Consider the following 12,671-nt stretch of genomic DNA (forward strand, 5'->3'; position numbering starts at 1 on the left):
AGGAAGAGGAAATTAGTGAAGATAAAAATGAGCATAATAATAATTTTAAAACAATGGCAAAAATAAAAGAATGAATATAATAAACCCAAGAGCTGGTTTGTGAAAATACCAGTACACTAGACAAACCCCTTGTAAATTTGATTATGATAAAATTTAAAAATAAAGATTAAAGGGAAAAATGCATAATTAGAACAGGGAAGGAGACAAAACATATGTGTAATATACAATTATACAAATATATATAACATTTGACCTACAAAATGTACTAGGTTAGCACATAATAATGTTAATACATGGCATTATGTGTAAGTAAATACCATGTTCTACATATAATACATTAGGCGGTTGTACGATCTTTTAATGATAAATTTTAAAACCTGGGGGATCTTTGACTCCCACCCAATATGAGTTGCAATAACTGATCCAACATGAAGCGGAGAGTGTGCAGAGGCTGAGTTGCAGTCTTGGGAAAGCGTTGGAGGAGCTGGTGTTGTAAGTCCACTTCCAGAGGACTCCAGCACTGAGCTTTGCCCGCCCTAGAGGCCAGATGGTTTCACTGCTCTTTAAATTGTCAATTCCAATCACATGAAAAAAGAAAAGCCTCCCTACCGGGTCAGTCATGAAGCTAGAGTAATTTTAATACAGAGTTCTGGTCAAGATAATTGTTTTACAAATAGATAATATTTAAAAATCTCAAACAACATTATGTATGGTTACAGATAAATATTATGAATAAAAATATAGGAAATACAATTCAAGACTGTTTTCATAGATTAATATACTACAGTCAGCTTGGATCCACTCATACATTGCAAGGATGGTTTGATAGTATAAAAACTACCAAAAAAATTTAAAACATAACAATATGATCCTATCAATAGATCCTTAAGAAGCATATGAAAAATCTAATAGTCACTGTAAGTAGGAACTCTGAAAGAATTAAAAAGTTGTAGCTATTTGATGACTTGAAAAAATCTACTTGTCAAACAAACATAAACAGAAAATATTCTAAATGGTGAAATACAAAATCAGTTCAGTTTATACCATAAAGACCATGGATTTCTGCTGTTTGCATTATAGTCCAATATGATGTTATATGTTCTAGTCAATTCAGCAAGCAGTGCAATAAAATAATTCATAGAAACTTTGACTGGGGTGGGGAGGGGACACCTGGCCTCTGCGAGCAGGGGAGCCTTTCCAAGGAGAGGTCGGCTGTTCTCTGTCTTAAGAAGATGTGCTCCTCTGGTACACATGGCATGGGAAAACCCTTCAACATGCCACACCTGCAGCTGGTGCATGATGGCCTCTTGGGACCCAGTAGCAGCCTCACCAGGACCCTGTGCCCACCCCAACATCTTGGCAAGCTGGCAGCCTGCTGTAGAAGAGAACAGCTGTTACTGTGGCTCCATGGAGTTTTATGCACATGGGGCTTTGGTGGGGTCTTAAGTTGTGGGCTGACACACATGGCTGTTCCCCTGTATTTAGTGAAATGCTGTATGCAGGTGAACCCCCAAAAGCACCAGATGCATTGAATGGATTCTCCTTATACTTAAGGAGGATGGTGTTCTGATTAAAGGATGGGTCCAGCTTTCACTGGCTCCTCTAGCCAGGGCTTTGCAGCTTGGCTTTCATGAAGTTTTCAAAGCCTTGGATAGAAACTGCATGGGGAGGAGAATGCCTATCTCTGGTGCACATCACTATGTTTGGCTGTCTCTGCCAGAGCTGAGTTCTTTGCTGACATTGCCCTGGCTCCTAAAGAAACTGCTGAAGATCAGATTCAAACTCAACCAGGCTATGCCAACACTTGGAGGGATGCAGTTCCCAAAATGTATATGGAAGAAGGCAAAAAAGCATTGCTCCCAGGAGGGCTCCTCTCTGTGTGGGACAGACACTGTGCACCGAGATGAAGGCCACCTGCGCTGAGTGTGCTGTTGAAGCGTCACTCAGGTCTGTGGTTTCTAAGCCCACCAGCGAGTACACAAAAGCAGTGCAGCTGGTTGGGACATATGTGGCAAGTGACACAGCTAGAGTCTTCTTTGCAACTGACCCTTAACCTGCTGATTCTGGAGTGTCCGTGCTCCTCAGGTCCTCAGAGACTTGGACCTACAGGTGTGTGGCAGGGACTCTGCCCGTGTCACCATAATCGGCACTCTCACTCTACTGTGGCGGTTCATCTGTGGCTCCAGGAAGGTCCACCTCAGCCTCCCTGCCCTTTGCCACCTGAGAGGCCAGAGTTCACTCGGTGTAACTCAGGGGATAGGTTGAAGCAAATGCGGACTGACTCTGCTTGTTGATCAGTGTTGAAGAAGGTGTGCAAAAGCAACCTTCAAATATTTGACAGTGTAGGAAATTGTCTATTCCTGATATATAATCACTGTAGCACCTTAAGGCAAGAGTTTCAAACTCAACTGCTGAAAGAGACACTTCTGTACATGAAAAAAATCATAAAAATATTGAAAGCAATACTACTATTTGTTTTTACTTTCAATATAATTTTATGCCACCCAAAATCAAGGGCTTCTATTTTAAAAGCCACCTTAATGAGAAACAAAATTACTGGATTAAAGATAAAATACAAAATTTTATCTTGCATTATATTAACAATAAAAAATCTTGACATAAAATGGAAAAATATTTTTACAATAGATCCAAAAAAAACTATTAAGAGCTAGGAATGATTTTAATATGAAGATAGAGGTCCCAAATAAAGGTAATTATAAAATCACACTGTGGGACATGAATTAAGTGCTGACTGTCTCAGTCTGTTCAGGATGCTAAACCCACCACATGTTTAGTGGCTTCAACAACCAACATCTCTTCCTCTCTGTTCAGGAGGTGGAAGTCCAGGGCCAGGCTATGGGCTGGTGGGATTCTGATGGGGCTTCTCTCCCCTACCCTATTGCATACAGTGCCCTTCTCACTGTGCAGAACAGAACAATGAATTTCTCTGCTCTCCCAGAAAGACACTAACCTTCATACTCCACTTTCATGCCCTCATGATCTTAATCACCCCCAAAGGCCTGGCCTCCTAATACCCATGTATTAGTAGTGGGGTTTCAACTTAGGGATTTTAAATGGACGCATTCATCCTATACAATGGAACATGAGGAGACATACGTGTTGGAATTAGAGAACTTAATCTCACAAAATGTGTGTTTCTAATTACATCGCATGCATGTTTCTAATTTTACATCACATGGTTACTGTAGTTCTAATTAAAATCCAGTGGCAGAGAATTTTTGTCCTTAAGTCTCCTTTCTCTCTTTCTTTATAAGAACTCAGGACTTTCTCGTGATGAAACTGTGTTTGCCACCTTCCTTTGCTTCCCGTGGAACTGGTGCTTTCAGGTTTATGAAGTCAAGTGGAACCTATGGGTGTCACTAAATGAAATACGTGAAGACACAAAGAGCAGAAGGCATTATGCCAAACTGGGAGTACAGATCATGAGGGGTGAGGTTTTGGATTATTACCATCCTACTTTCTAAATAGACCTGACAGTACTATACTATATTTTTAAACTATTTAACAAAAGAAATAAAAATAGTAGAGATCGGAGACCATGTCTTCCATTTCTTGAATATTGTTTAGATCCTATAATGGTTTTGAAATGTCTTCTGAACTATAAAAACCTAGTGAGGGAAAGGGAGTAAATCTGGCATTCTCTGTTTGTCCCATTTTATGCTTCAATTAGAAATGGTGGTTTTCTAATTCCTTGCTTTGTGTCATTGGGCAAAAAAATGAGCTCATAAGAGAACATGCAGTCTGCAAAAGTAGCTTTTTAGAAAATGCTTAAAACAGGAGTGTGTGTTTGCTGAAACCCTCTTAAGAAACCAGAGAAGCCGGATGGCCTCTAGGGGAACCAGCAGCCTTCCTCCCCTTTCTCCCACCCGCTGTTCCTATTCAGGCCTGATTTGCAACAGAGGGTGGAGGCAGCAGATCTTGTGAGATGGTAACAGGACATCAGGGAAGTGCAGTGAGGACCTAGCTGGTGGGATGGGGCCAGCACCTACAGATAACACAGGAGGCAAAGTGGAAAGGCCACCCACATGCTCATGAGTGCCCTGGTGCCTGCAAGATCCCACCTTGGGCAGTCCCTGGTCACCCAGGCTTTGAAGCAGATTATCTGAGTGCTTGGACAAATGTGCTCTGAGTAGGGCTTAGGATGGCTCTCAGGGGCTGGTGCTGGAAGACAGCACCTAGGGCAAACTGGCTCCTGCCTTCATGCAGCCTTAAGCTTTAGGTATCATGGAATTCAAAATGGCACTGCTTTAGGAAGCCAAGGTTCTGGGGAGACAAGAGCCCCGTCCAGGTCCAGGTCAGCTACTTGCCTAGGGTGCCCGTGGCCTCCTAATACCCACGTATTAGTGGTGGGGTTTCAACTTAGGGATTTTAAATGGACGCATTCATCCTATAACATGGAACATGAGGAGACATACGTGTTGGAATTAGAGAACTTAATCTCAAGGGCTCCTGCCCTTGGTGCGATGCCTGGTGTGCAAGACACACTCCAAGTTGCTCTACTGAATGTGTGCGCCAAACAATGAGCTTTCTTTAAACCTTGAGTTCCTGAGAGTGCCACCTCACTCTCGAAAGCTCTGGAGGTCTTGCCCCTGGATGTCTCCAGCCCCATAGGTGAACCATCAGTGCTCAGCAGACGGTGTTCCTAGGCTAGGCCAGAGGCTTGGAGATGTGGCCCTGGAGTGCCTCAGAAAGACCTGATCTCACAGCAAGACAGTGATCTGTGGGGAGAGAGGGGACATGGGCTGCACCACTTGTACTTTGCAGGTGTGTGTTTTATGGCTGCTCCTGGGCCACCCTGCAGGCCCGAGCATGTGTGTTGGCAGGGCCACCTCCCTCCTCTTTCCTCTCCAGGCCCCAGTGAATCTAGGCTCTGCAGCCCTCAAGAAGCTGTTGCCTGCTTCCAGGCACAGATGTGCCTTGTGTTCCAGGGAAGTCTCAGGAGAGCAGTGAAACAGAACGGTGTTGGGTTTTGTGCAGGAAACCTTTTTTCTACCCTTTCAACAACCCCAGCCTTGCCTGTTGTGGCCAATGCTCCACCCGTATTGCATCCTGTTACTCTTCCGGTCTCCAAAGCCCTGAGTGGATTCTCGAGTAATGTCTTCCTGGCTTCCCAGACCAAGAGGAAGGAGGACCGTGCAGTTCTGTACTTACTCTGCTAGGGCTTGGCGTGAGAAAAAGGCTCTGCATTCATTTCATTAATAACACAGCTGAAGATCTTCCGCCCCTCTTCTTCACGAGGTCAAACTCTGTGCTAGATGCTCACCTGAACCACTGACCCACACAAAACCAGACTTCCTGTGTCCTAAGGTCATCAAAACGCATAATCCTAATTCCCCTGGGGACTATTTCCATTTTCTCATTTATAAAGGGCAATGTGAACTGTTTTTTTTTTAATTAACTAGCTGTCCCAAAGCTTAATAAAACCCATCCTTGCTGTGCTTCATGCCTGCTTGGGAAAGTGCTCACATCCAGGCTGGAGCGAGGATCCAGGTGATGTGGCTTTTGTTCCATGTGGCCCTTGGAGGATGGAAAAACCAAAATCCCACAAAATATGCAAGTAACTGAGCCTTCATAAAATGCCCTTCCTTGGAGACACAGAGCAGTGGCCATCGGGTTTACCTGGATGCCAGTCAGAAGGGAGACCACAGTGGCTGAGCCGCCCATGGTCAAGCCCGTGGTGTGGGCTGCCCTGAGGGCTTTCAGCCTGACCCTTGGTCACTTTCCCTGGCCTTCTTGGCTGGTGCCAGCTCAAAATCTCCCTGGCACCTTCTATTCTTCCACTGATAACACAGGCTGGGGCTCTGGCTGCTCCTGTCATAGGCAGGGCCCTGTCTCTCTGAAAGGCCTCTTTCCTCTGCAAGTCCCTACTTCCTGTGGGCTTGCACTTCACTTCTTGGCTTCCCCTGGTGTCCAGGACTGCCCTGATTGCCAAGCCCAGGGAGGGACCATCGCAGGAAGCCCCTGGCCTTCTAGCTTCACTTTGTGCTTTGCCAGCAACATCTCCTGGGTCCCCACCACTGTGCCATGGGGTCCTGGCAAGATTATCCTTCTGGCTAATGTTTTCAGAGTGAGGGATGGCCTCCTGGGAGCAAGAGAACTTGAGTCCCAGTTCCTGCCAGGATTATCCTCTTCATACTGAAGCACAGGTCCTCCATAAATGCAAGGATCAGTCCCCACTGACCACAGCTCCGCATCCGGTTTTCCACTGTGTGAGGGTGTGAAAACAACACTCTTGGTTCCATGGGAACTCTGCTTTGAATCTTAGATCTTGGTCTTTCCCCAAGCTGGCGATGTGCACTGTATGACACCCTCTCAATGCTGGGCAGCCACAGGGGTCACTGCCCACGGCCAGCCCTGTGATCACCAGGGGAGCAGCAACACTCCACAGTCACTGGGAGTGGCATTTTGGATCTTGTGCTTTATTTCCACATGCCCTCGTGTGTGAAGATGCCCACCTGTGTGTACGCAGCATGTTCAACACTTCCTACAAACGGGGCTCTGTGCGGGGCTTTTGTGTGTACCATAGCCTGCGTGAGCATTCTCAGCAGGTTGAAGGCAGGCGAGGCTGAGCGGGGAGTTTGGTAGGTCAGGGGCACTAAATGCCTTTCCACTTATAGCAGGTGTGTCAGGAGGGGCCCCCTTTGAGGGGCTCCTGAGGTCAACACCATGGAGTTCCTCTCTTCTCTCTTCCCACCACATCCTAGAGTCGCTGAGATTTCCTCTAAAGGAAAAGGGGTAGGTTTCTCCCACACACCTGTCCACAGCAACCACCCTCTTCTGTTGATCTCTGAGCCTGGGAGCAGCTCCCTAGGAGCAGACCCTGTGAGCTGCTCATCCCCGGGATACCCTGGAAGATGCTTCGGTCCTTAGAAGCTCTGCTCATCTTCCAGTGTGGGTTGAGCTGTGTCTATAAGACCTCCTAGTCCAGGAGGTCCTGGTTCAGGAACCCCTCAGCCCCCAAAGGGTCCAGGACTCGCAGGGATTCTTCAGCCTCCTTCCAATTGTGTGTGAGTTTCTGTGTGGGATTTTTATTTTCCAGAGGCAGAATCTGCAGTGTTCATCATAAATTCAAAGAGGCCTGTGATGCTAAAAAGATTCAAGACAGATGTTTACTTGAACTACTTTCCTCATTCTGATATCCCATGAGACTCTGATCATGTTTGCAGCTTCACCACCAAACCAAACCTAAAAACATTTATCTGGGAGTGTCAGGATGGAATTTCTGGGCTCCATTTGGCCTGCTGGAGGCACCCACAGTTCTAAAGTGGGCATGGCATGCACCCACCTTGCTATGATTAATGATCTCTAGCAAATTTTGAGGTTTACTGGGTGGTACCACAAATCATTTTCTGCTTCTCACAGTAACCACCTTCATCAAAGGCCTCTGTCCCCTGGAGACCCCCCAAGACCTTTCTAAATCCACCTGCCCTTGACCTGGCATGGCTGTCTTGAAAGGCCAGAACAAAGGCCTAACAATGGCAGAGGGATCACTGCATCATAGGAAGCTACCTCAGAGAGCTGAGGATGTTTCCTGTGTTTGGAGAATGCAGAACTCACCAGAGGGGCAGTCTAGGTGGCTGGGAATTGGAAGCCACAACCTAGGACCCTGGACATAGCAATTCAGTGGGTTCTAACTGCAGTGAACTCTCTCAAAACTCCATGCAGTTTTTAAATACTTCCTGCTCTGATCAACACAGGTCTCTGCCCTCCCTTCTGTGCAAATCCGAGATGCTGGTGCCTCTTCACTGCAGACCCCTGGCCTCATTTGTGGTCTTTGCTTGCATGTCAATGCAACGTCTTGGACTTGACATTCCAGCCACTAACTCCTGATTTGTCTATCATTTCACAGTCTTTGCAGCTTGTGGTCAGCATTGGTGAACTTGTTAGATGATCTCAACCTCTCACACTGGAATATCACACTCACAGAAACTACAGCCATCAGCAAGGCCACATGGTTACCCTGTGAGTGCAATGACCGTGAACTTGCCCAGGGCTCCCTGTGAGTACTTGTGCCTCCCGAGGTCACTGCAGCTTGCTGGGCATATGGCTTCTGGATTCTGTTTCTGTACTAATTCAAATGTTAGAAAGCAAAGACCATGCCACCTCACTCTTTTACAGAGCGTTATTTTTGACAAATTTAATGTAATCCCGCTTTTTAGTAACAGTCCAAATAAGATCTTGGTTGAAGTCAGTGTGGACCATCCTCTTGCAAGGACTAACCTGAGAAACTGTGAGTTTCAAGAGGGTTGTCTCCTGCAAGTGGATCTGTATGCCTTCTTTTATCATGAATAATAAACATGTATAAACAAAATGTATTACACATAAGTTTATGCATATTTATTTTCTGTTTTACATGAAAGAATACTTCAGCTCAGATTCATGACCAAATATGGCTTAAAGAACAATGGGGGTTTTAATTCTAAGGACCCTAGTTTATTTTGGTTCACCAAGTGTTTCAAATCTTTGCAAAAACACTGATTCAGCTCTTGAGGTGGGGGGCCAGGTGCAGGGGCGGGACCTGGGGGTCGTGATGCGAAGACCTCTCTAGTCCCCATTCACTTTCTTCCTGATTTTGGTTTAAGATTTGACTGGGCACAATCTCAATCTCTCTCTTTACTATGTTTAAATTCCTGTAGGTCTTCAGCCCTATGTTTCCTCTCTGCTGTTTCCTAGCAATCCTGAACACTTCTGTTGCAAGTCCTCTTCATGAAAATGAGGGATAAGAAGTGATATTTTTTTTTGTCTCAGATCCAAATGTGTGAAATTGTCCCATATTTGCTCCGGGTGGTTTCTTGGCTCTAGGTCATTTGATGAATGCTTTAATAATCAAACAACAGTGGGTTTTAACGTCTTGCCTTTGCGTGTGGGCTTCTCACTTCAGATACTCACTGCTTCCACTTTGCCGGGGCTGTGGAGCTGGAGGCCCTGTCCTTGCAGCCTTGGCTTAGTGAGAATGTGGTCTGCACACAGCAGCCTAGGTGACTGCTCTCCGGGCCAGGATTGTCTTAGAGCAGTCCTGTCCATCCCCTGCCCCTGAGAACTACTTTTTCTCAGGCTCTCCTGCCAACCGTTTCCAACCAGGATCAGAGAAAAATAGGCTCTGGCAGGAGCCAGGAGGATGGAAGAGAGAGGGTTGGTCCTGCCTCCGCTCCTGTCCCTTGCCCACCTGATGGCCACTCTACACTCCCAGACCCTAACAGACAGGCTGTCCCTGTGGTCCCAGCCTCTGTCTGGCCCACACATAAATCCTTATTCTCCAGTGCGGGTTCTGGGTGTGTCAACGACATCCGTTTCCTAGGGAGCCTCTAACAACAGGTGGCTTAAGACAACAGAAATTTACTTTGTCAGTGTTCTGGTTAGAAGTCCCAAATCAGGGTGTCTGCAGGGCCAGGTCCCTTGGGACCCTGGCCTTACCTTTCCGGGATGCTGGTGTGGCCACAATTCCTGCTGTCCCTGGGTCTGCCATGGACCCTTCCCATTCCTGTCTCGGTCTTCCCCTTTCTGCAGGACACTAGCCATGTTGGATCAGCAGCCACTACTCCAGGATAGCCTCCTTTGAATTCACCCAGTTACATTTACAATGATCTTACCTCCAAATAGGCCCCATTCTGAGGCACTGGGAATTAGGACTTCAACCTGTCTCTGGGGAAACCAGCTCAGCCCTTAACACCCCTCTGCCTCGATGGTGGTCTGCTGCAGATGCTTACCTTTGTGGTCTTCTGCTGCCCACTGTAGGTGGCTCAGCTCTCTGGGGGCCTTCCTAGCCGTTCCAGGTTAAATCCCTCTGCCGACCTCCACGGACTGTCCTCAGAGCCAGGGCTCCTTGGCTTTGCTTTTGCACCTTCCTGTCCTTTCTGTGTAGTTACTGGCTTGAGGACCAGGACAAGACAGAGCTAAACTGGAGGAATCAGAGCAGGTGCCTCCTTCCCCATTAGAGCTGCCCAGGACACACACTCGCTTCAGAAAAAGCTTTGAGCAGACTGCTGCCCACAGGAGGTGGGAAAATCTGAAATGAGTAAGACAGGGCTCCCCCACACAAAGATGTGTTTAACGGATGCCAATCATGGGCCTCCTCAGTGAGAAGCACAATAAACCCAAAGAGCAACTTGGAACATTTCCAATTTCCTTCACCTCCATGACACTCCTGAACACCCTTGTTTCTCCCCAGTTGCTTTCATTGTCACTTGGCATAGGTCTTTATATTCTTACAGAAAACTCATGTCTGTGACAGGCGAGGCCCTCTGTGCTGCCCCAGAGCAGCTGGGCCTGGAAACACTATGCCTCTCCGTTGGCCCTGCAGGAGGTGGTGTGCTCTCCTATTGCATGCCATTAACAGGCTCTGTGAAAACCCTGACCAAGTGCCATCCGTGCAGGTATTGCTGTCCCAGGGATACTATCCACTATCAAATGAACTTGGGGAAACATGGGGGTAAATGACTGTCAGTCAATGGGCTATAAGAAGCTTCCTAAAATAATGAATGCAGAAAATTCTTCTGGCCAGATTTATACCACCCCAAAGTCAAGGCATGAAAAGGGCCCTGGTTTTCTGAATGGAGTCATGCAGTCATCTGCAGGCAGCAGAGGACATGTAACTCTGTGTATTAAGTTGATTCCTGGGCCATTAGCTGACTACTTTGTTCAGCAATAGTTGGCAGGATTGCCCATCAGGCCTGCTTCTAGGCAACAGGAAGAGCGTGGAAAACAACCAGTGGTGGTGGGGGTGTCCTCAGGGAGCCTGAACACTAGTGAATCACAGACAGTGACAACCCAGCATGGTAGTGAGCCAGAGGGGCCTTCATGGGAACCCTGGGAGATGTACAGGAATGGCCTGAGGGTGAAGGGGTCACGCCTGCTGTTCTCCCAGAAGCGCAAGCCTCTCCAAGGAGGTAAGGCTAGTGCTGGGTCTGAAGGACAGGAGATGCTCTATGCAAAACTGGGGAAGGACATTCCAGACAGAGAGAAAGTTAAGTATAAATGCCAAACCGCAGGAACAAACTCAAGGAGTCTAAGGAACATAAGCATCGATGTCTGAGCATGTCAATCAGGGGCCAGAGATGAGATGAAGTCAGAGGGGTGAGCAGGCCAGGTTGGGTAGGGTCTTGATGAGTTGTTACTTCACTTGGTTATCAGTGAGAACTTTGGGGAAGGTTTTCAAGGCACAGAGAACTCCATCATCTCCTATTTGTAGCATGGACTTTGGGGAAGAAAGGACCAGGGAGACCAGGATGGCCCAATGAGAGATGGCCCCTGGCTCCAAGGTGGATAGGCAGCTGCAGGGGGCATTTTGGAGGTAGGGTCCACAGGATCAGCAATGAACTGTGATGGGGTATGCTGGGCAGACTTTATGGTGGCTCCCACATACCCTACCTCCTGACATTATTTTTGCCCTGTGTAGCCCCTCTCTAGATTGTGGATGGGCTGTGACTTGTTTCTGCCAGGATAAGGGAATGTGATGGAATGGGGATTTGGGTTTTCATGTGAAATTGTGTGCCTTCCTTCTGGCTGGCAGACTCCACTGGCTTTCATCTTGGGGTTTTGAGGAAGCCGGTGGCCATGTGACAGGAGCAGCACCTGTCCAGTAGCCAGCAATGAGCTGATGCTCCCAGCCTAGTAACCTATAGAGAATGGTGTCCTACCAGCCCAGCCTCAGCTGCACCTCTGCTGGGCAGCAGCCTGTGAGAGACACTGTGTGCACCCAGCCCTCAGTCACTGGGGCCACAAGCACTTCAGGCCACTAAGATTCCAGCAACATTGCTGTGTGGCAATTGATCACTATTGCCTGGGGTGAGCAGAAATGAGGAGTTGAGACTGACATCAAGGCCTGAGCAGAGGGTGGAAGATAGAATTATCTAATGAGACATGGAGGCCTAGGGAAGAACCGCTTTAGTGGGACACGGGGGTGTGGAGGTTCCTAAGAGTGGCTGGACAGGTGTGCATGGAGCCCAGCAAGAGGGACAGTCAACTCTGCTCACCATCCAGGCCGTCAGGTCAACCACAGGGCAACCCCGGGCCTCCCTATTGATGATGCTGGGGTGGCCATCCAGGCAGCTCCTCTCTTGCTCCTCCCACTTTGCCAGGCTCAACTTCCCTTATCCAGTGCTTTGGGGCCTCCTGGTCTCCGTGTTACCATTCCCCATCTCCCTTTGCCCCAACCATTCCCTATGTCAGGTACAGCTCACCCCGACTCTGACTCTCTCCCACTTCTTCCTGGGGATGACCAGACTTTGGACCTTCGCCTCCTTTTCTCAACTTCCGGCCCTGTCTACACCCATATTCCAAGCCCATTCTCCCAGAAGCCCACTGCCTAGGAGTAAAGACAGCCCGGGGGTTGGTCCTGGGACGGAGTGTGGACTTGGAGGGGCTGGGCCACCTGAGCAGTGGCTACTTACTGGCTGTGTGAGAGATGTAATGTGTCCCAACATCAACCATGTGCTTGTGGTGACTCTCAGCGCCCAGGCACTGAGGAATGAAAGCAAAGGAGGTTCTGGTCACTCCGCAGGGCGGGCAGTGGCACAGTGCCGGGTACCCTGCTTGGTTTTCACCAGAGTGAAAAAGTCCACCAGACTAACACTGCCTCCCAGCTCTGGAACTCAGATTTAAAATTATTTCCACTTTTCTCTGTGCATGGCCCTGCCCTTACCAATTGCCCA

The 12,671-nt window shown here is 47.8% G+C and overlaps 1 pseudogene; it reads left to right on the plus strand.

Moving 5' to 3' along the window:
• Window positions 1-1,256: 1,256 nt before the first annotated feature.
• LOC110597689 (solute carrier family 25 member 3 pseudogene) lies at window positions 1,257-2,265 on the plus strand (annotated as a pseudogene).
• Window positions 2,266-12,671: the final 10,406 nt, after the last annotated feature.

Source organism: Ictidomys tridecemlineatus, chromosome 10 (genome assembly GCF_052094955.1).
Source record: "Ictidomys tridecemlineatus isolate mIctTri1 chromosome 10, mIctTri1.hap1, whole genome shotgun sequence".
Taxonomy (NCBI): Eukaryota; Metazoa; Chordata; class Mammalia; order Rodentia; family Sciuridae; genus Ictidomys; species Ictidomys tridecemlineatus.